This window comes from Myotis lucifugus, unplaced genomic scaffold (assembly GCF_000147115.1).
Source record: "Myotis lucifugus unplaced genomic scaffold, Myoluc2.0 scaffold_266, whole genome shotgun sequence".
Taxonomy (NCBI): Eukaryota; Metazoa; Chordata; class Mammalia; order Chiroptera; family Vespertilionidae; genus Myotis; species Myotis lucifugus.
In genome coordinates, this window is record NW_005871314.1 from 1458334 (window position 1) to 1468110 (window position 9777).

Consider the following 9777-nt stretch of genomic DNA (forward strand, 5'->3'; position numbering starts at 1 on the left):
TTTTGAGCTTCCTTTGTTCTTTTTCTGTCTGTGTTTTGGGTGTGTGTGGGGTGGTGCATGTATCAAACACTTCTAGTAGTAATACCTCTCAAAGGAAGCTACAATTCCAAATAAGGGAGTGGAAAAATAATTTCTGAATCCCTTCTGAAATGAGAGTTCGAAAATAAGCTCTCTCTATAGTATAAAATAATTTCCTTGGGGGTTTGCATGTACTGGGAATGCAATAAATTTAATTAGAGATTAAATTGAAAGCTCACTTGATCTGTTATCCAAGAATATGCAAAAATGGCTTGTATGCCCCAACAGACAAATTCAGTCTCTAGAACAAAATAAAAGGCACGGGTCCTTCTATATTGTTAAGTCTCTTGAGTCCACTTGTATACTTTTACCTGGAGAATTCCTATTTATTATGAGTTGAAATTTTGTATCCCTGAAACATCCATTAAGCCTACTGTTTTTCTATGAAGCATCACAGAGAATGTCTACCACTCAACCTATATAAGATAACTTCAATATTTTAAAGTAGTCATTATATGCCCTATTAGGGGTCTCTTCAGTTTAATGTTTCTAATGTTAACTATTTTTTTTCTGTACCCTTCACCACCCATGCCATTTTTCCCTTTATTTCATCCAATTTGTCGTGACATGGTTAAATTGTGATGCTTCAAATTGAATGCAAAGTTTTAGATATTAACTAATCAGTATTCATGGTTTACTCTTTCAGTAAATATTTAATGAGCACCTGGGATAAACCAGCTATTATAGTAAGGACTAGTGGTTAAACAAGACATGGAGCCTTTACCTGTCTTAGAATAGTGCTGGAACTGCAGTAGAGATAACCCTATTAATACTAAATCACAACTATGATAAATTTACAATAAAAACAAAGGGAATGAAATGTCTTTCTCTGGACATTATAATAATACTCCAAAAAATCTAAAATTATGCTGGTATTTGTAACATCCACAACAAAATTTTAATTAAAATAAACTGTAGTAGCTGATTTGCCTCGGTGGATAAAGCATCAGCCTGCAGACCAATGGGTCTTGGGTTGGATTCCAGTCAAGGACACATAACTCGGTTGCTGGCTTGAGCCCCAGCCCTCGCAGGGGCACATTCAGGAAACAACCAATTGATGTGTCTCTCTCACATTGATGTTCCTCTCTCTGTTTCCTCCCCTTCCCTTCCACTCTCTCTAAAAATCAATGGAAAAGTATCCTCAGGTGAGGATTAACAAAAAAATAAAATAATCTTATCTAATAAAGAGGGAATATGCAAATTGACCATCACCCCGAAATGGTCAAGATGGCTGTGCCCACAGCGGAGGCAGGGATTCCGTAACACAAGATGGCTGCGCCCACAATGGAGGCCTAGTTCCCATAATGAGCCTTAATGAGCAATCAGTAGGGACCTGAGGCTGTGTGGCACTGGGCTGGGGCAGGGGACCTGAGGCTGAACCCCCCGCCTGGTGGGGCTTGACAGGGGACCTCAGGCTGTGGCCCCCCACCCAGCGGGGCTGGATGGGGGGCCTCAGGCCACGCCCCCCACCATGAGGAGCTTGATGGGGACCTCAGGCCATGCCCCTCACCCACAGGGCTTGACAGGGTACCTCAGGCCATGCTCCCCACCCACAGGGCTTGATGGGGAACCTAAGGCACATCCCCTGCCCCAGCCTGGGCCGGGGGACCTCAGGCCAAGCCCCCCACCCTGGCACTGGGCCAGGGGGCCTGAGGCTGTGCCCCCTGCCCAGCAGGGCTTGACAGGAGACCTCAGGCTGCGCCCTCTGGCCCGGCCCAGGAGACCTCAAGGCACACCCCTCACCTAGCAGGGCTTGATGGAGGTGGGGCTGGCCAGGTCTGGATCTAGCCCACTGTGGGTGGGGCCGGCCAGGTCTGGGTCTCGTGCATTTTCAAGGCATACATGGGTGGGCGGGAACTTGACTGGTTCCCATGGTATGCCCAGACTCTGACAGGTGGAAGATTTTCATATATGTTTTACTAGTTTTCTTTCATCTCTGACACTTCTATTATAGAGAAAGGGCAAATAGCAATATTAAAATATTTTCTCCAATTAATTCCCTTTTAATGTGCATGAATTTCATGTACCGGGTCACTAGTATAGTATAATGTTAAAAAAGAAAATAGTGGTCATTCATGTTTTCATATAATTTTCTAACAAGGTCAGTCATAAATATAGACACACCTGATATTGAATTTCTCAGAATATGTGAAAGAAGCAAAACCAGAATAAAAACATTCCCTTCTTCCCTGATTATCATCATAAGTGTTAATTCATCCGATAATGTTTTGAGAATAACATTAGAGAATGTGTGAAAGTGCTTTAAAAAGAATAAGTCACAATGCAAAGGTAACTATTTGTTTTCACAGAGAAAAGAGAAATTGTGATTAGAGCCTATATTGAAGAATAGGTGTTGATTGACTTTGCCACCATAAACAGCTGTGAAATGGTGTTGTCATGAACAGATACTGCAGGTTATAATCCTTAGAAAAGGAAACACATGCCAGGTGAACTTCATATTTATGTCAGCTACTTATTGAGGTCACTTTCCAAACTGAGCCATAGAGAAGTGGAGAAAAATACAGAGCAATAGTATCCTGGGCAAACAGACAGACATCAGGAGGGTTTGGGGCTGCTGAGGTGTTTGAAATTTATGAGCCAGACTATTGGGAAGCAGAGACAAGTGTAGAGAAGGAAATCCAGAAATCTGCATGGAGTCTCTATTGATTCTTTTGTGAAATAGTAAGCTGCATCTGCACAGGGTGTGGCATCATGGGATCTGAAAGAGATCTGAACAGAAGTCGAATGAAAAGGTTTCTCTGTGCTGACAGTACTAGAGTTCTAACCAGTCAGAGTAGATAAACCTCTCTGAAAAACCAGACTTCCATGTCCAACTTCCAAAAGTCCAAGTTTTAGAAATAGGGCTATTCTAGACATTTCTAAGCCTTTACAAGATCATGCTGATCTGTGAGTAAATTAATTACCTGCCAGTACAAAACTTAATATTGTTTAAAAGAGTCTACATATTTTGAATCTCAGCAATGTAACATCCACTTTCAGTATGCAAACAAAAATGCTAGACATGTGAATAAACAGAGGAAACTAAAGAATAGACAGTCAATAGACACAGACATGGATGTCACAGTAGAATTATGAGACAGGGGTATCAATAGAGCTATAATAAGTATAGTCAATAATTTAAAGGATAAAAATATAACAAATAAAAATATGTAAAAATCTTAGTAGATAAATGATAACTATAAAAATATGTTCTAAAAATACAATATCTGAAAGGAAAAAAATCAGCATGCTGAAAAAAATATCTGAATTGAAGACAGGTTTCAAAAAACTATGCAAATTGAAGCACAAGCTGTAAAAAAAAATAAAAAAAATGAAAGCCATAAAAGGCCTCAGTGATCTATATACAGGTCAATACCAAATGCAGATGAATATGTGTAAAAATGTTTTTTAAGCCCTGACCGGTTTGGCTCACTGGATGGAGCATCGGCCTGGGGACTGGAGGGTCCCAGGTTCGATTCTGGTCAAGGGCATGTGCCTTGGTTGCGGGCACATCCCCGGTGGGAGGTGTGCAGGAGGCAGCTGATCAATGCTTCTCTCTCATCGATGTTTCTGACTCTCTATCCCTCTCCCTTCCTCTCTGTAAAAAATCAATAAAATATATTTTTTTAAAAATGTTTTTTAAAATATCAGCCACATATCCAACAACATCAAAGAAACACTGTTCAGATAAACACAAAGAGTACTTAGATATGTCATTATCAAATGGCTAAAACTCAAAGACAAATAGAAAATTCTAAAAGCAGCCAAATAAAAAGACATATTATGTATAAGAAAAATATAATAGAAACCACTAACTTTTTAAATAGGACACTATACATTCCAAAAGACAATGGAACAACATTTTTAAACACTGAAATATAAATGTCAATCTAGAATTCAATACATTGCACAAAAAGTCCTTCAAAAATAAAGAGAAATAAAAACATTTCTGTTAAATGTTGAAAGAATTTGTAACCGGCAGACTTAAAATTCAATCAGTGCTAAAGAAAATTCTTTTGAAGGAACAGATACCACATAGAAATCCAAATTTACTTGAAGGAATGAGAGTAGGAATAATTAATATAAGGTTAAATGTAAAATATGCTTTTATACTAAAGATAAATTGGATTCTATCAATATTAAAACAGTTGGGCATCTCAAAAAAGCTGTTAAAGTGAAAAAACAAGCCACAGACTGGAGAAAATATTCAGAATACTTGTATCTGGCATGAGAATTGTATCTTGGAGATACAAAGACCTGTTACAATTCAGTAACTACAGAAAAAAAAAACACCCAAAGTCATTAAATGGCATAAGACTTGAATAAACACCTCACAAAGGAAGACAAAGATGATGTACAAAAGATAAGTAAGTACATTAACAAAAAGTGCTCTGCATCACTAGTCATCAAGGAAATGCAAATTCAAGCCACAATAATATATCACTTCACAAACTATAATAAAAATGCTTGATAAAATATTGGCCTTTTGGAGCAACCAAAATTCTCATATATTGCTGGTGGGAAATGTTTGACTATTTTTATAAAGTTAAACACATATCTACTCTTTGATTGAGCAATTCTACTCCTTCATTTACCCCAGTAAATAAAAACATGACAAGCAAAAGATTTCTAGAAGAATGTCCACAGAAGCTTTATTCATAACTAGAGACCCGGTGCACAAAAATTCGTGCACGGGGGTTAGGGGGTCCCTCAGCCCAGCCTGCCCCCTCTCACAATTCAGGAGCCCTCAGGGGATGTCCTACTGATGGCTTAGGCCCGCTCTCCACTGGGAGTGGGCCTAAGCTGCAGTCTGGCCTCCTTCTGCAGGAGGCAACCAACTGATCAGGGAAAGGCACCGCCCCCATCACCCCGCTGCTGCTTCCACTGCCGACCGTGGCGGCTGCAAGGCCTGAGCCCCGGGCCTTGCAGCCACCAGGGCTCACAGTTGCCATGAGCCCCGGGCCTCGCAGCCACCAGGGCTCACAGTTGCTGGGGCTCATGGCTGCCTGAGCCCATGGCTGCCGTGAGCCCAAGGTTGCCTGAGCCCTGGGCCTTGCAGCTGCTGTGTCTTTGTCCGAATGGATGTCCAAAAGACATCCACCCAAATTAGCATATTACCCTTTTATTAGTATAGATAGCTCTTAGGTGGAAACAATACAAATATACATCAACAGTAAAATGGGTAAACAAATAATAGTGTACTCATACAATGGAATACTACTCAGTAATAAAAAGAACTATTGATACACTCAAGAACTTGGATGATTTAAAAAATCAATTTATGTGAATTTCTACAACAGATAAAACTAATGGATTTATGATAGCAATCAGGCAATAGTTGCCTGTGAGGGATGAATGGACTGAGAGGGAAAAGGAAGAAAGTTCCTAGGATGATGAAAGTATTCTGTCTCAAAAGGTGTGGGTAACACAGGTATATGCATCTGTCACACACTCTACATTTAAAATTAGTGTAATCCTTTATATAAAAGTTATACCTCAAAAAATGTAAAAATAGGAGGTAGAGTCCAGCAGGAATGGCTCAGTTGGTTGAGTGTTGTCCAGGGCACTAAAAGGTTGCTGGTTCAATTCCCTGTCAGGGAACATATCTGCATTGTGGGTTAGGGAGCATACGGAAGGGAGCATATGAAAGGCAACCTATGAATGTTTCTCTCTCTCTCCATCTCTCTCTCTCTCTTTCTCTCTCTCTCTCTTTCCTTCTCTAAGCATGTCCTCAGTGAGGGTTCAAATTTTATTTTTAAATAGGAGGTAGAATTATGTTAGGAAACTACTAAGAGGCAGCATATTGCAAAATTTCTGGGAAGGTCAGAATCAAATTATGTTTATTCTTTTTAGTGACCACATTACTCAATTTTGTCCACTCTTCCTCCATATAAAAAGTTCCTCTTCTTTCTGTCAGTCAGCAGATAAATATTTGATGAGCATTCATTATATACTAGGCCCTGTAATCTCGGGTTTCCTATGTCTAATATGTTATGGCAGATAGCCAGCTAGTTAACTAGATTACAAATTGTTTGAACTTCGTATGTTTCCTTTTCTTTATGATATGTAAGAACACTAGAAAAATTAATTGAAAGAAAAAAATCAACTGTTCAGAAATTTTTCTGTCAGTGATAAGACAGTTGGGGAGAGATAATTTTTGTTTGAGCAATTCCTAGCCCACATGAAATAACTGAACTCTTACAATCTTCATGTTGAATTCTTTTCAACTTCCAAAGAGCTTTATGAAAACACAAAAATAAAATCCTATATAATAAAAGCCTAATATGCTAAGTGCCCAGCCGGCCATTCGGCCATTCAACCAATCAAAGAGTAATATGCTAATGATATGCTAAAGCCACTCAACCACTCGCTATGATGTGCACTGACAACCAGGGGCAGACCTCAGACTGGTAGGTTAGCTTGCTGCTGGGGTTTGGCTGATTGGGACTGAGCGAGATGGGCTGGACACTCCCTGGAGCCCTCCTGTGGTCCCTCCCCAGCTAGCCAACCTCTTGTGTTCCTCCCTGGACCTGATCATGCACCGGTGGGGTGCCTCGGCCTGGCCTGCACCCTCTCACAATCCGGGCTGAGGGACCTCCCCCCCCCCCGCCCCCACCCCGAGTGCACAAATTTCATGCACCGGGCCTCTAGTAATAAAATAAAATAAAAACCTCATTGAGAGTAGAATGTTACTTCACAGAGCCTGCCTTGCTGGCAGTTTAAGCATCCTGGGAAGAGCCTGATAAACATGCAAATTTTGAATCCAGATCTTGAAAATTCTGTTTTAGCAAGACTATGCAGCCAGGTTCTTACCATAGCATTACAGAGAGCTAGGGTTTATAAATAAATACAAAAAAAAAAAAAAAGCCTCTGTGAAGAAAGGGGAGAAGTCTATATGTAAAACTGCTATAGACTGAGAGTTTGTGTCTGGCCCCTCAACCCCCACCAAACTTAGTGGGTTGAAATCTAACCCTCAAATGAATGGTATTTGGAGGTGGCGCCTTTGGGAGGTGATTAGGTCATGAGGGTAGAGATCCTCTTTTAGATTAATGTCCTTATAAAAGAGACCCCTTGATGACTTTTTCCACCATGTGGGGTGAAAGACAACAATCTATGAAGCAGGAAGTGGGCCCTCACCAGACAGTGAATGTGCTAGCACTTCCATCTTGGATGTCTCAGCCTCCAGAACTGTGAGAAATGAATTTCTATTGTTTATAAGGCAGCCAGTCTAGTTATGGCAGTGCAAGTGATTAAGACAGAGATCGTCATAGGTAAAAAGAAAGAAAGAAGAAAACATGGCTGTCCGAATTACTTCTTTTTCCAGGACTCAAACTCCCTCTTGGTTCTCTTGTCTTTGCTTCAGCCTCCAGGGGCACTGAGTTGTCTCCTTGCTTCAAGACCCAGAAGAGGACAAAAATTTCTTTCCCATCTAGCTCCTTGCTTAACAAAGGAAAGCTAAATTTTGAAAATAACTTTCATAAGCATTAAGGAGAAAGTAAAGGAAAATAGAGAAGATGCAAATAGAGAAGAATAGCAGTGTAGAAAAGGATTCTCCTAATAAAATACAGATTTCTGATCCAAAGATAGTTGAATTGAAGCCACAAGTTAACTGATCTAACTTACCGAGATTCAGGCCAGGGTTTTGCTCACTTCCTCCAACACATTCTACTGATTAGAGATTCATTTAGGTTTGAGAGGAAAGTAAAAAAACACTCCTTTTAAATTTGCAAATTACTCTTTAGGGAGGTTAACTCTATCATAAATTTCATTTAGATAACCCTATGTTTTTCTCTTTTGCTTTTTTCCTGGTACAAAGCTGAGATAATTGGGGAGGAGCAGTGTTGAAAAAACAAGTTTGGACCAAGAAACACAGGTCAGAGTCTAAGCTTTTAGCAACTTCTTCTTTTTTTTAATATATATTTTATTGATTTTTTACAGAGAGGAAGGGAGAGGGATAGAGAGCTAGAAACATCGATAAGAGAGAAACATCGATCAGCTGCCTCCTGCACACCTCCTTCTGGGAATGTGCCCACAACCCAGGTACATGCCCTTGACAGGAATCAAACCTGGGACCTAACAGTCCGCAGGCCAATGCTCCATCCACTGAGCCAAACCGGCTAGGGCCGTGGTTGGCAAACTGCGGCTCACGAGCCACATGCAGCTCTTTGGCGCCTTGAGTGTGGCTCTTCCTAAGCCTTAGGAGTACCCTAATTAATAACAATGTACCTACCTGTATAGTTTAAGTTTAAAAAATTTGGCTCTCAAAAGAAATTTCAATTGTTGTACTATTGATATTTGGCTCTGTTGACTAATGAGTTTGCCAACCACTGGGCTAGGGCAACTTTTAGCAACTTCTTAGATGCCCATGCTGCAGGCCCCAAGTGCCCTTTACAAAACAACTAGTCCTTCTCTTCTTCCACTCAGAATCTTTCTTCAGCCCCCCACACTTAAAGATTCTCTCACTTCTCCAGGCATTTTTAATTGTCTTTTCCTGGCCTCTTCTGAACAGTGACAGAGTTGGCCAGTCTGTGACCTGGTTGTAAACGACTCCCCCATACAGTTCCTCTCATTTCATTGGCTTCAAGCTCTACAGTCTGGCCTTTCCCCTCATCTTGGCCTAGACTCCCAAGACACTGCACTACAGCTTAGTCAGTGCTGCAGGGGCTCCTCCTTGTCTGGAAGTTGACTCAGATGCATGAGATGAAATGCAGATCTGGATAAGCAGAAACGCTAGCAGGGCACTGAGTGTGTGAGTAAGGGTTGTGTCTGGGGATTCTAAGTTAGAAAGAAATAAAGAAAGTGAAGTGGAGACAGTTAGAATTTTGTCAGACCCTGGGAATTACATCTACCCACATCACATATCAAATCATTTGTTTTGTCTGATGTCGTGAATGCCAGAGGTTTCTGACCTCAGGGCTATTTAAGTTATTTTGGTTCCCCACACACCTCTCTGTTTTTCCTCTCACCTCGAATGAATTTTTTTCCTACTCGCAAGATCTAATCCTGGGCTTTCTGCTCTTCCTTCGCTTTGCTCTATTTAAATAATTTTAATATGTTTTTATGGATTTCAGAAAGAGGAAGGGAGAGAGAGAGAGAGAGATAGAAACATCAATGATGAGAGAGAATCATTGATCGGCTGCTTCCTGTAGGCCTCCTACTGGGGATCGAGCCAGCAACCTGGGCATGTGCCCTGACAGGGAATGGAACTGTGACCTCCTGGTTCATGGGTCCACAGTTAACCACACCGGCTAGGCTGTCTTTGCTCTATTTAAATCATTCTTCCATTTATACATTTTCCAGCTCTGTCTCTATGCTTTTGATGTCTAACTCGGTTGTGTTTGTTCAGCACTATTCCTCCTACTCACTGTTTTCCTTGCAAACAAATGTCACTTGACCTGTGGCTTCCAATAGCCACATTCCTCTTGCTGATAGAATTATTTGCTGACAAATTTATTTGAAAGACTTTATATCCAAAGCATCTGTTTTCTGTTTTCCAGTGTCTTACATACTGTCATCTGGTTTCTGTTCCTGCTTTATCTCCATCTACATTCTCTCTTAGACCTTTGCTGCATTAAAAAGCTATGAAGGCTGCTTCATGGGAGACTGTGGAAAAGCTCGTAGTAAACTTCACTCCTTCCTGTGTTACTTAAACCTAGTAGGGCAGGGTAGATTAAGAAGGAAAGTAGTAGTAGTAAAACT